Below are 17510 nucleotides of genomic sequence, written 5' to 3' on the forward strand. Positions count from 1 at the left end.
ACACCATCTACGAGATCTCTTCCTTGATAGTTCTGTTTACTACAATCTATTTTCCGGCAGATCTATATCAGTGTATATATTTGGTGTAAGAACTTCCATCTTTCTGCCTTAAAACCTCCATAGACTAAACTCCAGATTTTTTGAAAAGGCTTTTACAGCCCTGCCTTATCTGGCTTCTTCCTGGGCCTCCGGCTTCATTTCATTGTTTTCTTCCCTCATTGTGCTGTTTGCCACACTGGCCCACTGTTAGTGTAGTTGCTTCGGGACCTTCTGCATATTATTCTGCAAGTAGTGTGAGAATATTGTCCTCATACTATTTGCCTGGCAATTTGTCTAGCTTAAATGTGAGTTCCTCTTGGGACCTGTAAGACCCCATGGCAATGTAAATTAGCCCCCTCTACCTGAAATATTTGTATTTTCTTTCAGAGCATTTCTTCTAAATTATAGTTACATGTTTCCATGTTTGTACGATTATCGTTTAATATGTATTCCCACTACAAGTGCCATCACAATATATCTACTTTATACCTAGCACAGTGCCTGGCATTGAATTGGGGCTCTATAAATGTGTATTGAAAGAATTTTAAATATTCCATGATTATGAGGAATTTTTAATACCACACCTTCTTTCTGTGGCCCCTCTTTTTGAGGGGCATTTTTGCCATGTAATATACACTGTGAGGAGGAGGTAACTAGTGTAAGTGACAATACTTTTTACTCAACATTCAGTGAGAGAAAACACTTAGAGGTATAACATGGGCATTCCTTACCGTGGTGAGGGGGTGAGAAAACGCAGCGGGAGCTAGAAAAGTGTAGTAGTAAGATGCAGAGGTGGTGTGGGCTTGTAGAGAGAAATTCAGCTAGGAATGGGAACATCTGGGTTTGATGTTCGACGCTGCCACTGATTCATATGTTTTTGGCAAGTTACTCAGTTTTGTCGTGTCTTAGCTTTTCTCATCTTGAAAATCTCGTGAGAAAATGAATGTGGAAGCCCTTTGAAAAGTATAACACTTTTTAGAAATGTGAGATGCCCTTACTCTCTTTATTTTGATGTTCATTTATGAAAAAAAAAGTGATTTACTTGGAGATTGTTAAAAAAAATAATGAATTTAGTCACTCCCATAGATAAGACTAGACAGCTCTCAATTTACTCAAATTTCTCTGAAGAAACCACCTTGGGATAATAATGTGAAAGTGAGTAGCTGTGGTGAATTCATTAAGGATTTCCTTTTTAATTCTTTGCAAGCTTCCTGATAGCAATACTAATTAAATTTAAATATGTTGGGGTGTCAGGTCTTTCTAAGAGATTAATTAGAGATAAGCCTCTCAGCTATTTGTACATTCCTATGCTTTTTCATTGTAAAGTGTTCAGCAGGAATGCTGTTTTAGGAAAATGACTGTGGATTATAAATGGTTTCATTAAGTACTTTATTTCCCTGTCACTCTACCAGTTCTATGGTAATAAATGACTTTAATGTTCTTTTCCCTGATAATTTAAATGAGATCTAAGAGACGAAACCTTATTTTGAAATAGGTTTAATTTAATTGTCCCAGCATGGCTTGGAATCCTTGCTGCCTGTGATCCTAGTATGATTAAGTAGTAAAGAAGAATCTGTAGTGTGAATATATTTCTTTTATTTCTTCACCATGGGTTTCCCACTCCCTGAGATAAAAATATCTTTAGCTCTTTCGGAGAACATTCGTAGACGTATTAGAAATTTATCATCTCAGGGGTTGTGCCAGCCAGTTTCATCAACAAATGAGAATTCAAAGCCCTTTAGTAAAACTAATGACCTTATGTAAGCACCCCCAATTCAAATTGAGTTTTAACTATCTTTGTGCTCAAATTGATGGCCTAGAGAGCAGTATGTGTTAATTTATAGTCCTATAAGAGGCTGCGACATTCCTCCCATTTTTAAACCTGCTAAGATGAGCAAGTCTAACTATCTCAAATTTCGTAGGGTTTTAAACTTCTCTCAGTGCCAAAAAAGCAAGCCGCCTGGCAGTTTTTTTAAAACATAGTGAACCAATGCTTAAGAATATACACCAGAATTTACTGTTACTATTTCAATTAAATTTAGGCTCATATTTACCTGGCATATGAGAGCATTTTAATTCTAGTTACTATTTCTTATTATTTCTTATGATTGTATTCTCACGAGGCAACCATCCTGGTGGTTATTGAACAGATTTAGTGTATTTTGATATATTGAAAACTATTATTTTTTTCTGAGTGTAAAATGATTCAGAAAAGTATTTTCTATTTTAAGCAGCATCCAAGGTAGAATATTGAGTTCATTAGTAGAATTTTATGATTGACAGGTTAAAAGTAGAGCGTGAAGCACAGTTGGTATGTAATAGAAGAGTGTTTTATGTGCCAAGGATGGACACAGATTAATTTATGAGTTGGGGCTAGTTGAGGTAAGATAAGGAACTTCTATTTAAAAAGGGACCCCATAGCTATAATTAAAGAAATAAGAGACTGTGGGTTAGGAGACAGTGAAGGCAGCTTTGCGCACTATACCGTATTTTTCAAAGACTTGGGAGTGTGTTAAGGAGGACAGAATGCACAGGCAAGTTTAGAATCACATATCTAGACCTGAAAACAGAGGGAGAGGCCAAGGCCTCTTAATGGAGATCTTTTAAGATAAGAACTTTTGAGGTTACATTTTGTATTTGATAAAAATGGTAGAAAGTTTGATAGGATGTGTGCACTTAAAGATTAAATTTCTTATAACCTATATGGAATTCTTGCAGAATCCAATTTCTTTGAAATATATTTAAGTCCTAATTTTATGCAGCAGATTTGAATCTCATTATAAGTGGAATGCACTTAATTGAAATCAAATTGATTTAAATAACTGGTCAGGACATCTCAGATTAATCCCCTTTTCTTCCTCTGGGAATATTCATCTACTTCTACCCATTCTCTAAGCTTATAGGCAGCAGAAGTTTAAGAGGAGCCGTACCATACCTTTTCCTTTAAATGATTAAGTACTCATGAGATTAATTTACAGACACATTACAAAATTGAATTGTGCTTTGGACATTCTTTTCACCAAGGCTAATTAAAGTCCTAAAGTGTAAGATTCTAAAATAATTTCCAATTCAAAGGCTTGTTGTGAGATTTAAGGGATGTTTTGCCATTCTGTAATAGGGAAACATTAGCCAGTCCCAAGAAAATTATTAATTGTATTTAACTAAAATCACATTGGTATAATTATTTTAATAAAAATAAGCCCATGGACTTTGAAAGCTTAAATATTTTAGTTATGCCCCAAGTAATGCTTAAAAACGTACCATTAATTACCTCTACAAAGCACATCTTCCTGATAATTAATGAGGTAATTATAGGACTAATGCTACAGAAATATCTTTGTATGTTTTCTCATAATATATGCTAATGTATGTTAACTTTAAGTAATTTGAACAATACCAAGAAAACTAATAAATAAATTTACTTTTCCTCTAGAGATAACCATTATTACTGATTAGAATATATCCTTCCAAATTTGTCATATGTAAATAATGAGATCTCATATTCTATGTTTTCTTCTATTACTTATTTTTTAAGGACACACACAGATTATCCATTTTAAGATCTATAAACATATGCCATCCATTATAAGATTATAAAGGCTGCATGGAATAATCCCCTTGAATGAATGTACCATAATATATTTTGCCAGGCCTTACTGGGGATAGTAAGGTGTTTAGTTTATTAGTTTATTTGGAATTTTTAAATATCATCAACAGGATGGCATTGAACTGCCTTATATTTGTATCGTTGCCAATTTCTTCAACTATTTCCTTAAGATAAATTCCTTAAGGTAAAAAAGATATTGCAAATAAAATCAGTAGAGATAGGAATTTTTGCTTGTCATGAAGTCATGCAAGCAGGTGGTGCTGTTGAGAGTGAAACCCATGAGTCCCCAGTCCGGTGTGTTGGAAGAAGGAATTTATTCCAGTGATTTCTATCAGTAAGGTATTTATAGACTTTGAGTTTTATTATCGCAGATAAAACTATCCTCACATAGTTTCTTTTCACACTTTGTTCTAAATGAAGGCAGAAGGTGTGTTTCTACTTTGGCCGTGGAGCCTTCACTGGGTGTCAGCGGAGGAGGGAGGGCAGTCCACCTACAAGAATCTCTGTGCTGAGAATATGTGTTCTCTGAAATCCGCCATCTGTTTGTCATATGCAGACAGAAGCTGATGTTCAGTTAATCAGAGGTAATAAAATATGGATTAAATGGTCCCAACCCATTCCGGAAGTTATGGATAAAGCTTGAAACCTTTACTCAGATTCATCTTGATTTCAAGTCAAGTTGCTATTTGAGCCAAAGCTTTTATATGTTTATGGTACCTAGTCATGAAGGGCATAGTCTATTACCACCATGAGAGAAAAAAAATATTGAGGATGTATCTGCACGTTCCATTGGGTCAAAGGAATTGACATTATATTTTATAGGTGGTTCAGGGATCTACCTTATGGAAAGCTCAGGGATTGCTCTTAGGGATTTATTACTGAAGAAATATTCAATTGGGAAGTTTAAAATAATTTAAATATTAGTTTTTGAATGTATAAAGACTTAATACAGATGCAGGAACTCGTGCATTTGTTAATTTGTACATTTATTAATTAAATGGTAGATTAGACTTGTCTAAGTCTAGGGGAAATTAACTTAGACTGTAAATGAATTGTTTCTTAAGTTTGAAGAGACTTGCTTTTATAAAATTGACATTTAACTTCCATGTCCTAAGTCACACACATTTATAAATGGTTTTTCAAAGTAAATTCATTGTTTTTAAATTTTCTGTAAAATTTTTCATTAATGAGAGTGTTTTATATACCTTAATTAGAATTTATAAATGACATATATAGACTGAAATCTTGTTTTTGCCAAATATTCCACAGAAAACGATGCATTTCTGGAAGTGAATCATTTTTCAAATTCTCTTTTATTAATAAAACACTATGCTCTGAAACAAGGCTGGTTATATTTCTTATTTCCATTTGAGCAAATACAACTCTAAGTGATTTTTTAAACTGAGAACTATATGGCATGTACCACTGTATTAGTTTAGGTATACTGCATAATAATCTGATATATGTATATATTGTGAAATGGTTACCAGAATAACTTTAGTTAACATCCATCACTATATGTAGTTACATTTTTTTCTTGTGATGGAGACTTTTAAGATCTACTCTCCTAACAACTTTCTAATTCTAAATAACTCTCTTATTTTTATAAATCACATCTGTTTTTGACACGCATCTCCAATAACTTCTATGATAACAAGTGGTAGAACTCACATAATTTTGAAATATGAAGGTGGGCCCCCCAAAAACCTGGAATTATTTTCTGCAGGGCAGGCCGCTTTGAAGTATAGGCTTCCCCTGCTAAGTGAGTGTTCCAGGAAACCATCGCTATCGGTGTGCCAGCTGGCACAGTTGGGAGAGGCTGTGTTCGACTTCAGTGAATTTTGTTTTGAAGATATTTTCAGTGCATTTGCCCATTTCATGATGGGTGATTTTCTAGCGTACCTGCCCACACTGTGCTGAGTGTTCGATAGTTTTTGACCAAAAACGGCATGAACTCCATTCCCCACCTTCCCTATTCACCTGATCTCACCCCAAGTGACTTTTTTTTGTTTCCCTGGATGAAAAAAGTCCTCAAAGGGAAGTGTTTTGCCAATGTAGAAGAGGTGAGACAAAAACCGGCAGAAGCACTAAAAGGCATCAAAATTGACAAATTCAAAAACTGTTTTGAGCAGTGGAAAAAACATCTTGATAGGTGTATTACATGAAATGGAGAGAAATTTGAAGGTGACTGAAGTTGAAACATGTAAGAGTAAATACACAATTTTTTACAAATAAAGTCTAGTTTTGGGGGGTCCCTCCTCATATTTTGGGTATTTCCTTTTCAGTTTAAAAAATACTGTATTCAAATTTGGATGCTTGGAGAATATATGTAAATTCCAAGGTGACTAAAATCAGTATAAATCACAATTGGCATCTCATACATGATGGTAAATACACCATTAAAAATGGAAAAGTTGCAACAATGGATGAATTATTCTGTAGATTGGCTATTATATTTAGCACTCAAAAGAAAGTAAGAAATCTTGTTAGGAACATTTGCGAAATAAACTCCATTTAATAATGTACTATTCTATTCATATTTTATTTTTTTAGATAAAGTGGTTTAATTAACTGCAACATTAGAATGAAAAAAAATAAAATTATGCATAGATTTAAAGACCTAACTAATTATTTATCAAGTTCTGATGAATGCCTTAATTACACATCAAATTATTTGCTTATTCCTGGGGCATTACACTTAATCTTTACAATAATACATTGGAAGAGATGCATTAGGTATAGGTATTAAAAGTATATGTTTACATATTTTTCATTATCGATTTTCTTTATTAAGGGACTATGACATGCTGCGTTCCATAAAGAGTGCCTCTGATTAATCCTCATACCAGAAACAGCCAAGTCGAAGCTGGCATCCGTTCAACCGGGATTCCGGGGCCCTGCTGTGCAGGGAGTCTCGTGAAAAAGGACAGAAGCATATCTCAGTCTCCGGGCCCACTGTTCTTGGCACCTCTGCTGAGAGCTGCGCAGGCTACCGATGAATTTTAAATGTCGTGTTTTTTGAGTGTGAGGTGGACATCTGTCTTAGAGAAACAGGATTGATAGCAGCATGACATTCCTCAGAGGCCAGGGAATAATTGTCAGCTGACCTTTATTGGAGCCTACCTCATTTTGTTCATACTGGCGCGGCTAAGGCACTGTGCTCCACATATTCCCCCGGGTCTTAAAATAAACAAAACCACGCATTGCAGCCAGCACTGGGGGTAGTTGAAAAGATCATATTTTTGCCCAGAATAATGGGAGTGTTAATGTTCTTTGTAAATGAATACAAATTGGACTGTGAAGGATGCAAGAGGGGATTGGTAAGATTTAGGTGAGAAACGAGGCTTTTCCCATGAAAGCAGCTGACATTATAAAGAAGCATCTACCTTTGTGGACCTGACCTGAGGGGAAATAGAAGTTGAGAATAGAATGCTCATTAGTCAGTGAGGTTTCACAACAAATAATTGCAGGGGTTGTGCCCCAGTGCTGTGGGGAAAACAGAAATGACAGGTATCAAGGGAACAGTGGAATGAAGTAGACACCTGGAGATACAGGTTTCCAAAGTCATTATCTACCTGGCTTGCTTGGTATCCGGGTCTCCTCACCTATATGGGGCTTAATTTCCTCCTTTAAAAAAAAATCCAAATAGGTGAAACAGTTTTTGGTTGTAGCTGTGAGCACTGATTTACAATGAAAGGTCAATGAGTGCCATGAGGTTTTAACAATTTCTCTTGAATGAACACAGAGATGAAAGAATATAGACAAGGGGTCAGGAGAGGTAATTCTCCCCTTTACTACACTTTTGTTGAGTAAACATCATCGAAGTAGGTTTGTTTCAGGTGTTAAATAAATAACAGTTTAAATATATGAATTAGGATACAGTGTTCTTTACACAGTGGCTCATAAAAGGTGTCTTGGTATCCATTACTATCATTTTTATCATTCTTTTATATTACTTTCTTCCCAGTTGTTTGTTTTACTAAAGTGTCACTGACATAATACATTACATTAGTTTCCGGTGTACAGCATAGTGGTTCTCTATTTGTGCGCAGTGTGAACAGACCACCCAGTGAGTCTAGTTAACATCTGTCACTATACAGAGTTAAACAGAATTTTTCTTCCTGTGATGAGAACTTTTACGATTTATTCTCTTAGAAACTTTCACATACACAATGAAATATTATTAATTATAGTCACCATGTTGTACATCCCCATGACATTTATTTTATAACTGGAATCTTCCCAGTTTTTGTTAAAAATTCCGAACCGAAGCCCTTTAGCCTGTAACAAAAATTATAATCTAGAGGAAGATAAAGAAATCTTGTCTCAAAAATGAAAATGATAGAATGTGACTTCTTAATCCTGATTTTGCTATTACAGTTATTTTAGGAGGCATTATAAATGATTAATCTGTTGAACATTCAGTACCATTCTGGCTAATATGCTTTCCAGCCTGACTATTAGCAGTTTCTACCGGAGCCTGGTAACAGGCCCTTGGCATGACTGAACCCACCGATGCCGCCTTCTGGGTTCCGGCAATGTCTCTCAGAGATGTCACACTGTTAGTGGCAAGGTCTCTAGCATATCCAGGAATGGCGGAGTCCAAGGTTGCGCTGTATAATTTGAGATATTATTTCCATGACCTAAAATTATAGTGAGGCTCCATGTAGAAGTTGTATTTGCTTTCTTGTTGAATGGCAATGCTTTTACAATTTTTTCTCCTCAGGCCATCTTTATAGATTTTGAACATTTCAATGCTTAGTTTGCTTTTTTTTCTGGCATTAAGTATCTCAATAAAGGCCCAGTCTTAAAGATCTAACAACTATACATAATTGCCACAGCACTTCTCTTTAATGTTGCCTCACCAGCGCTTGGGCCCCTCTGCGATCTTGGTTTTCAAACATCCTTAACGTTACTTCCCATTGTTCTTATTTATATAGAAGTGCTCATTATATACAATGCTCTTACTAAATTTGATGATTTTTGTCATCGTTCTATGTATTAATTTTATCAGTTATAAAAACCGATACATTAAAAGAGCGATGCAGAAATAAAAGCACTTGTTCTAGGCAACATTAGTGCTGTGACTAACGATTTTTTACAGAACAAACCACTGGGATGGTGCCTGGCATATAGGAGGTGCTCTGTCGATTTTTGGACGAGTGAGTGCTATGATTTTAAGTAACACGTGGGGCACCCATAGGAACAGCCATACTTGAAGAAAAACCATAAATTGGACAGAAACCACGCAGCAGAAGAGCTTGAGATAATTGCTTGTCTTTAGAATGTCATTTCTTAACGAGCTCAAATGAGTGAGTGACGGTAGTGAGGTGTGGCACAGTGGAACCTTCCTCTCTTCTGCAAGACAGATCAGTGGCACTGAGAAACCGCCCTGAAACAGACGCTTTCTGCATTCTCTCCCCATGTCTGCCTGTAGAACGTCCATTATTCTGCTTTCCAGTGAGGAGAGTCAATTAAGAGATGTCATTTCAGGGAATATTTAGAGGGTCACCCACTTCCTATCATTCATTTAGTTTCCAATTCTTACCTCAGTGTATGCATATTGGAGTGGGTTTCCTAAAGGATATGGCTTCAGTACATTTTATTAAATGGATCACCTTTTATAAATGAAACGTAACATTAAATACAAACATAAAACTTAATTTGGCAAGAGATATGTGCATGCATACATTTATCATTGCCTTCGATTAATTTGGTTGAATTACAAGATGGTGTGGAGAATGAATGCTTTCTTTATGCATAATAAAATCTTTATTCAGCCTCTTACCAAAAGGTGTAGGGAGCCACCAGGGGAGCCAGTGGTTCACAGAGCTTGGCTAGGCTTCAGCCACTTCTCAGCAGTGAACATCAGGACCTCCATCTCCACTGCAACATTAGGGGGTCACAGGGTATTAATCATTAGTAAGCTGTGTGACCTGTTTGCTACTTTGCATTAAATAATTTGAGTTTGAGTGAGAAAATGACTTTAGACACTTTAATGTGGAATGAATGCCATAATTCTACAATTGCAACCTTTCCTTACCTGAAACTTGAAGGCAACAGATATAGCGAGGATACCCGCTCCCCGACCTCCTTGAGTTCTGTGTGCAGAGTTAGGCCTTGTGTGTGTGGTGGGTTTTCTCTAGACTGCCTAATGGCCGGACACAGACATGGGTTCGGGTGTAAGCCCACCGGGCAGGGCAAGTGTACACTTTAGGGCTCAGTTGCATTCCTTGAACTATCACATATCCAATTCAATACGGCCAGCGTTTTTGAGGATAATCTTTTCCTAGATTACCACTCTCTGCCCCGTCCATTGTTCCAGTCTCATTTGGGGCTGCTGTACCCCTCACTTGTTACATTGTAGCCATCCCGAGCTTTTCCCCCATCAAATGACCTTTGTACCTGCTTTTCCTTCCTGGATCCCTTTGCTCTCAACTCTTCTCTGGCTGCAGTTCAGCTCTCACCTCTGTCACTGGCCTCACCATATTGAAGGCAACATAAGACATTCTCTCGCCAAACTTGCCAGTACATCTTTAAAAAAAAAAAACAAATTTATTTTTTAATTTTTCAATTGCAGTTTACATACAATATTATGTTTATTTTAGGTGTGCAACAGTGATTAGACATTGATATAACTTACGAAGTGATCACCCCAATAACTCTAGCACCCATCTGATACCATACATAGTTTTTACAATAGTATTGACTGTATTCCTTATGCTATACTTTTATATTCCTGTACCAGTAACATCCTAACAGCTGAACCCAGGAAGCCATTTTAACATCTTATTTTTCAGCACTCACTTCTTCAAGTCTATTCCCTGGCTTCTGTGAGAGCTCATGCTCCCGGTTCTCTATCCCTCACCTTCCACTTTTTTTTAAGTCTCTTCCACTCCCAGCCCCTATAGCTCAGTGGTCCACGCTCGTCTAAAAATCTACCATCGGCCAAAGTGAACTTAGTTCTTACTCAACTTCACCTCTCCTGGTATTCTGTGTCGTAGTTAGCAACAATTCCCTTCACCTCTTATTCAAACCAGAAAACCAGGAGTCATCCTAAACCAGTCAACAAGTTCTGATTTTTACCTTCTATTTCTTGATACTTCCCGTTTCAATCCATCCCTTTTATTAGTAATCTAATTTGGGCCATCTACATTTCTTTTCTTTAATGCTGCAGTGGTCACCTACTGCACCATCTTCAGTTTTATCCATATTATATACTTTCAGCACATCCCCAAAGCGACTATTTAAGATAAAAACTAGACCTTATCAGTTTCTTCAGCTCCGCAATGAGCTAGTCCGTAGCATGCAGTACATATTTATTATTGTTTGTTGAATTAATGAAGAATGAAGGCCAGAGGCCTCTTATATCCCAAGTTGGGGTCACTTGGATTCTAGACAATCTTGTCCGTAATTCTTTGAAGATTTCATTATCAAACAAATCTTTCATTTCTGAGTTCTGCTTGAATGTTCATAAAACCAGAATAAATATTAATATAGTGTGACAGTTTATAGATTGTGTATAAGAACAGGCATAATCATTACTGTGAAAATAAGGTTTACTGCCTTTCAGTTACAATCTATTAAACTTTTATGTGAAGATTTTCTTAAGAGAACTATTGAGAAATGTCTTTCGCTGCTCTTACAATATGAGACAGAAGTGAATGTCATCTTGACAAATTTGAATTTATGTAGCTGGATTTCTGCATTATAAAACAGAGATTCCTTCTCATTGCAGTTTGACAACTGGTGTTCTAATAGCTATTTAGGGTTTTGTAAATTTGTTCTGTTTAAACAAAGAATCATTTTAGAACTCTTCACTAAAAAACAACTTGCCAAAAAAATGAAAAAAATATGACGATATAATCAGATGTTTAAACATGTTTATCGGGCCAAAGGGAAGAAAATGTGGGTATGATGTTTTCTTTATTCTTTGATTTTTGTGCAATGCTTCAGTATACTCTTTTTTTGTGATAAAATATACATAACAAAATTTACTATTTTAACCATTTTTAAGTGTACATTTCTGTGGTGTTAGCTGCATTCACATTTTTGTGCTTCTTCAAGTATACTTTTTTTCCTGAAATTGTTATTTTGAAACAATTCAATGGTTTCATGATTGAGACCCAAAGCTAAGCTTGTACTGAATAGTGGTGTAGTTTCTCTGGGGCTTATCAGTCTATTGTAAGGAAAAAAGATTTTGTTTGTTGAATTTTTGTTAAGAAACTTGCAGCATATCCAACCATACTGGTATTAGAAGTAGAAAAGCCAATGGGAACTTATGAAACAAGCTGATTAGTTTGGCTTATTTGAATATTTATTTTCCAGTTTTAGTTTAAGAAAATTTTGAGGGAGCTGTAAAGCTTATACTGTTGTATAGGAATCTCATTTAATTATGGTTGTTATGTTAATTCTCATAGTAGAAAAGCAACTATGTTGTTATAAATAATGAAAATTAAAACATCTGTACAATTCCCCTTAGTATTTTGAAATTATTCCTAAGATTAGAACTCATCCCTTACATCATGAGATTAGAAAGAAATTATCTTTATGATACAAATATATTAGAAACAGTGCTCATAGTCAAATCAGTGTCTTATATTGTTTTCAATAGGAGTAAAACATTTATCTACTACATTATTGTTTATGGGACTTCTTGATTCTGATGACTAAACCCCTTATATAACATATCGATTAATTTAAGAAGACAGTAGATCAAAAAGTATTATATGGAAATGTTCGAAAACCAGGGAGAACCAAGATGGCGGCGTAGGTAGACACACTGCGCCTCCTCGCACAACCAGAACTGACAGAGAATCGAACGGCAAGGGGGACCAACACCAAGGAAACAGAAAATAATCATTCATCCAGACTGGTAGGAGGGGCGGAGACGGCACTGGGGTGGAGAGGACTCGCGTGGCTGTGGCGGGACTGAGACTGGCGGAGTGTGGGACAAATGGCGCAGGCAGTCCGAGCACTAGCAGACCCTGCGGTCCCACATTTGCACAGATAAACCCAGAGGGCCGGACTCAGAGTGGCGGAGAGTGGGGCAGGCAGAGTGGCGGGCAGCACCTTGCGGCACCACATTCGCCCACAGATAAACTGGACGAACGGCGGGCAGAGAAGCAGACCGCTGCGCAACCTAGGGCTCCAGCTCGGGGAAATAAAGCCTCAAACCTCTGATTGAAAGCGCCCCTGGGGGTTGGGGCGGCAGGAGAGACTCCCAGCCTCACAGGAGAGGTTGTTGGAGAGACCCACAGGGGCCTAGAGTGTGCACAGGCCCACTTACTCGGGAACCAGCACCAGAGGGGCCCAGTTTGATTGTGGGTAGCGGAGTGAAAGACTGAAATCCGGAGGAGAGTGAAGCGGGCGCCATTGCTCCCTCTCGGCCCCGCCCCCACGTACAGCATCACAGCTCAGCCACCAGCGTTACCCCGCCCTGGGGAACACCTAAGGCTCCGCCCCTTAAAGTAACAGACGCGCCAAGACAAACAAAAAAAAATGGCCCAAATGACAGAACACTTCAAAGCTCCTGAAAAAATACAACTAAGCGACGAAGAGATAGCCAACCTATCGGATGCACAGTTCAAAGCACTGGTTATCAATATGCTCACAGACTTGGTTGAATCTATTCGAAAAACAGATGAAAAAATGAAGCCTATGCTAAGAGAAACAAAGGAAAATGTACAGGGAACCAATAGTGATGAGAAGGAAACTGGGACTCAAATCAATGGTGTGGACCAGAAGGAAGAAACAAACATCCAACCAGAAAAGAATGAAGAAACAAGAACTTGGAAAAATGAGGAGAGGCTTAGGAACCTCCAGGACACCTTGAAACGTTCCAACATCCGAATTATAGGGGTGCCAGAAGGAGAAGAGGAAGAACAAAAAATGGAAAACTTATTTGAACAAATAATGAAGGAGAACTTCCCTAATCTGGCAAAGGAAATAGACTTCTGGGAAGTCCAGGAAGCTCAGAGAGTCCCAAAGAAGCTGGACCCAAGGAGGAACACACCAAGGCACATCATAATTACATTACCCAAGATTAAACTCAAGGACCTACATCCAAGATTACTGTATCCAGCAAAGCTATCATTTAGAATGGAAGGGAGGATAAAGTGCTTCTCAGATAAGGTCAAGTTGAAGAGGCTCATCATCACCAAGCCCTTATTATATGAAATGTTAAAGGGAGTTACCTAAGAAAAAGAAGATCAAAAATAGGAACAGTAAAAATGACAGCAAACTCACAGTTATTAACGACCACACATAAAACAAAAACGAGAGCAAACTAGGCAAACAACTAGAACATGAGGGTTGTCAATAAGGAAGTGGGAGCGGGAGAGGGGGGTAAAGGTACAGAGAATAAGTAGCATAGATGATAGGTGGAAAATAGACAGGGGGAGGGTAAAAATAGTGTAGGAAATGTAGAAGCCAAAGAACTTATAAGTATGACCCATGGACATGAACTATGGGGGGGGGAATGTGGGAGGGAGGGGGGTGGGCAGGATGGAGTGGAGTGGGGGGGAAATGGGACAACTATAATAGCATAATCAATAAATATATTAAAAAAAATAAAAAAAATAAAAAAAAAAAAAGAAATGTTCGAAAACCATATAAACCCAATTTTGTTGATTTATTTTATTATTTAATTTCTTCAAACGTGATTCATTTTTGTGAAATGAGAATTGGGAAACTTTAGCATAGAATGTCAGGAAGTAGGATCAAGCGCCATGCCTGACTTACTCTTGGACCCCACCAGAATGTGAGGCTGAGCTTTAATCGAGGGGACAGAGGCATCACGATGCGCTGTTCATCCTAATACAGTTAAACTTTATTTTGGCAAGCAGTTTTAAAATAAATTTTGGGTAGAATTGGTACTTTAGCCTTTTCACTTCATTCTAGAGTGGAAAAAGTTTAGCTTCTAGATAAACAGGAAGCTCTCGTATTTTATAACAATTTTTTGGATAGATGATGGTCTCTGGAGATGGTAATCATCTAATGAGCTATCATGTGGGCCAAAAAGTCTGTTTAGTTTCTTTCTGTAGGATAAAAACCACATTTTTCATTTTCACCAATAATTTTATTGATTTGGATATTTTGAGTATGTTGGTATCTCCCATGTGGTAGAACATTGATTGTTCTCAACTAATGTCTCCATTAGATCGCTATCAATTTTAATTGGTCTACCCGACCATGGAGCATTGTCCAGCAAGGAATCTCCAGCACGAAACTTCGAAAACCACTTTGACATGTTCAATCACTCACAGCACCTTCTCCATACACTGCACAAATCTTTTTTTTTTGCATTCCAGTTGTGTTTTTACCTTTATTAAAATAATAGAGCATAGTATGCCAAAAATGTAGTGTATTCTCTTCCATCTTTAATATTAAAATAGCTACACAAAAAGTTACCATGTTTTTTTTAAATGCATGCTGATATGACAGCTGCCACAGTACAATCTAACAAAATTGTTTTGAATGAAGTTAAAGACAACTAAGGGCTTCTAGAGCCATCTTACAGAAAAAACCACACAAACTTTTTGGCCAACCCAATATAAGCCGACAAGAACACACCCGAACTGATAACAAACTTAGTTTCTCCTGGAATATGCAAAAGGTACCTGTCTTCTCAATATGTAGACAACTGCAATGGATTTGGTTTCATTTCATCATCAAATGTTTTCTGTATTTATCAACAAAAAATCTATAACCAATACATCAACTTTTAAAAATTGGGGATATCCCTTGTCTGTTTACCTGAACCATCTTCCTTCCCCACCAACAATGCGCCAACATCTTCTTGAGGGAAATCAGGATTTGGGGTATGGGGCTGGGCCCAGGGGCCATGGTGGCGAAGAAGCTCAGAAGGAGATTCGAAGTCATCTGTCCTCCTTGTCCACTCTAATGGGTTCCACTCTCCCTCCTCCCAATGTTTCAGAGCTGATGCATAGTATGACCACTGAAAGGACAGATCTGGAGCAAAAGAAACGTCCTGGAACTTTTCTAGCATGTTTTGAGTAGAGGTAGTCTTGGCCCTAGTCAACAGCAGACAAGCTAACCATCTGTTAACATGTGCTATGCTCAGTTTTTTGCTCGTTTGGGGGCTTTGTAATAATTCTGGACTTTGTCCTTTGTGAGATGACAGCCTAAAATCCTATTTTTTTCTGCTGGTTCCAAGTTTTGAGGCATTTTGCGGTGTTTTGTAATCATGCAGGAATTGCAGTTCAAAGCAACAAATTAGCGTTATGGGGCAGGTGGATTCTTTCGTAGGCTAGATATAAACCATTCCTCTCTTGAAGGCTTCACTTCCTAGGAGAGAACGTGTATTGATTTAAGGAGATTGAAGGAGATATCACCACAAAGAAGAGAAGCTTTTAAGAGAACTCTCTTCTGACAGCAGCGGTTTTGTTCTCATGAACAAAGAGTGGCCCAAGTCAAGAGCAGAACGTGCGACTGTGCAGTTGGCGTAATGACACATAATGACGCGTAGGGCACAGCAACTGCAGACATGCACTTAAAGGACCACTGATTTCCCATTTAAAGTTGGTTAGAAGCTTTTATAACTCTCTTGACAATAATCTTATTTGGAACATGATCTGCTCATATAAAAATAATTTTTAATGTGAAAGCTCTTATTAGCTGAAATGACTAGTCAAATGGTAGCTTTAAAAGCTGAGTCACAGTCTAATTTACCCTCACAATTCACATTTTTTCCTTTTCATTTTCCTTGCGAGATTCACCCCATCTCAGCAGTGCCATTAGGTGCCTGCCTTGATGGCGTGAAAAAATACACACAAGCATCATGATATTTCTGAGCATGTGGGTCGTGACCAATTTAAATGTGTTCTAACAGCGCATCTGCGTATAAACAGTTGTTTTTAACTTCTCGGTGAGGAATTTGACCACAATGGGATAATTAAAAATAACAACTCTCTGGAAAAGCAAGAGCAAATTTCGGAAATGCCAGGGCACCAAGAGGCAATATTCTGTAATCTAAATGGGGTAATTTATATCTTTGTCACTTGAAATAGACATATATTTGGGTTAATGAACCATCCCACCAATATTCTATAACTACAGCAAAATTTGTTTCCTCTTCCCAGGCGAGGTTTTAGTCAATTGACTAATACATCATCCTGCCTTTCCTGGGTAGGCAGGAACGGGAAGGCCCTTACAGGCAAGACCACGGTGAAATGAGGCCTCACAGAACCTTCCACCCTATTATAAAAAGGATGCTGGGAAGGAGACAGCCTAGACTACTTTGGCTATACTTTTCGGTATTCAAAATAGTAATATGTGGCTGTTTTTAAACACTTTCAATTTATCACTGAAAACTTATCTTAGAGGCTCAGACCAGAATTAAGTAATTAATTTCTCAATAACCTCCAATGTCCCGGTCAGTGCCTGTGATGGTCCTCCAATGACCAGATATAGGAGGAAATGTTCCTCTTACTTCAAAAAGAATGACCTTATAAGCACTTGCAGTTTACAAAGAATATACATGCATTTTCTTTTTTGAGTCTTCACAATAACCCTCTATTCTACAAACAGATTATTAACTCCTATTTAAAAGCAGAAATAATGATTCGGAGAGGGAGCTCAATGACTCACAAAGGTCATATATCTAGTAAGTGACATAATCACAAGTTGAGACTAGTTATTTTTGCCCCAAGGACAATGCGTTCTGCAATCTACACTTTGTGGCTTCTTTGATATGCTTATAAAATTGGGCACTATAAACATGCATTAATATGCTTTCAGGAAATTTGTTCCTGGGAGAATTATCTGAATTAACAATGTGGTTGGAAGCATTATTAACTTGAGTTTATGGCCTGAACAGAGGAAAATATAAAGAAATATCCAG

General features: G+C 37.4%; 1 protein-coding gene and 1 long non-coding RNA gene across 2 annotated transcripts in view; one reads left to right on the plus strand and one right to left on the minus strand.

Moving 5' to 3' along the window:
- PLCL1 (phospholipase C like 1 (inactive)) overlaps window positions 1–17510 on the plus strand; it is a 298233-nt gene that overhangs the window by 216002 nt on the left and 64721 nt on the right. The gene's annotated exons all lie outside the window — the stretch shown is intronic.
- Window positions 1–17510, minus strand: part of LOC123480107 (uncharacterized) — a 34352-nt gene that overhangs the window by 12400 nt on the left and 4442 nt on the right. The window contains exons 2-3 of the long non-coding RNA XR_006655979.2: window positions 10052–10180; window positions 9435–9532 (exon numbers count right to left, since the gene is read on the minus strand). This is a non-coding gene — a long non-coding RNA (uncharacterized lncRNA). The remainder of the gene's footprint in view (window positions 1–9434; window positions 9533–10051; window positions 10181–17510) is intronic.

Source organism: Desmodus rotundus, chromosome 2 (assembly GCF_022682495.2).
Source record: "Desmodus rotundus isolate HL8 chromosome 2, HLdesRot8A.1, whole genome shotgun sequence".
Taxonomy (NCBI): domain Eukaryota; kingdom Metazoa; phylum Chordata; class Mammalia; order Chiroptera; family Phyllostomidae; genus Desmodus; species Desmodus rotundus.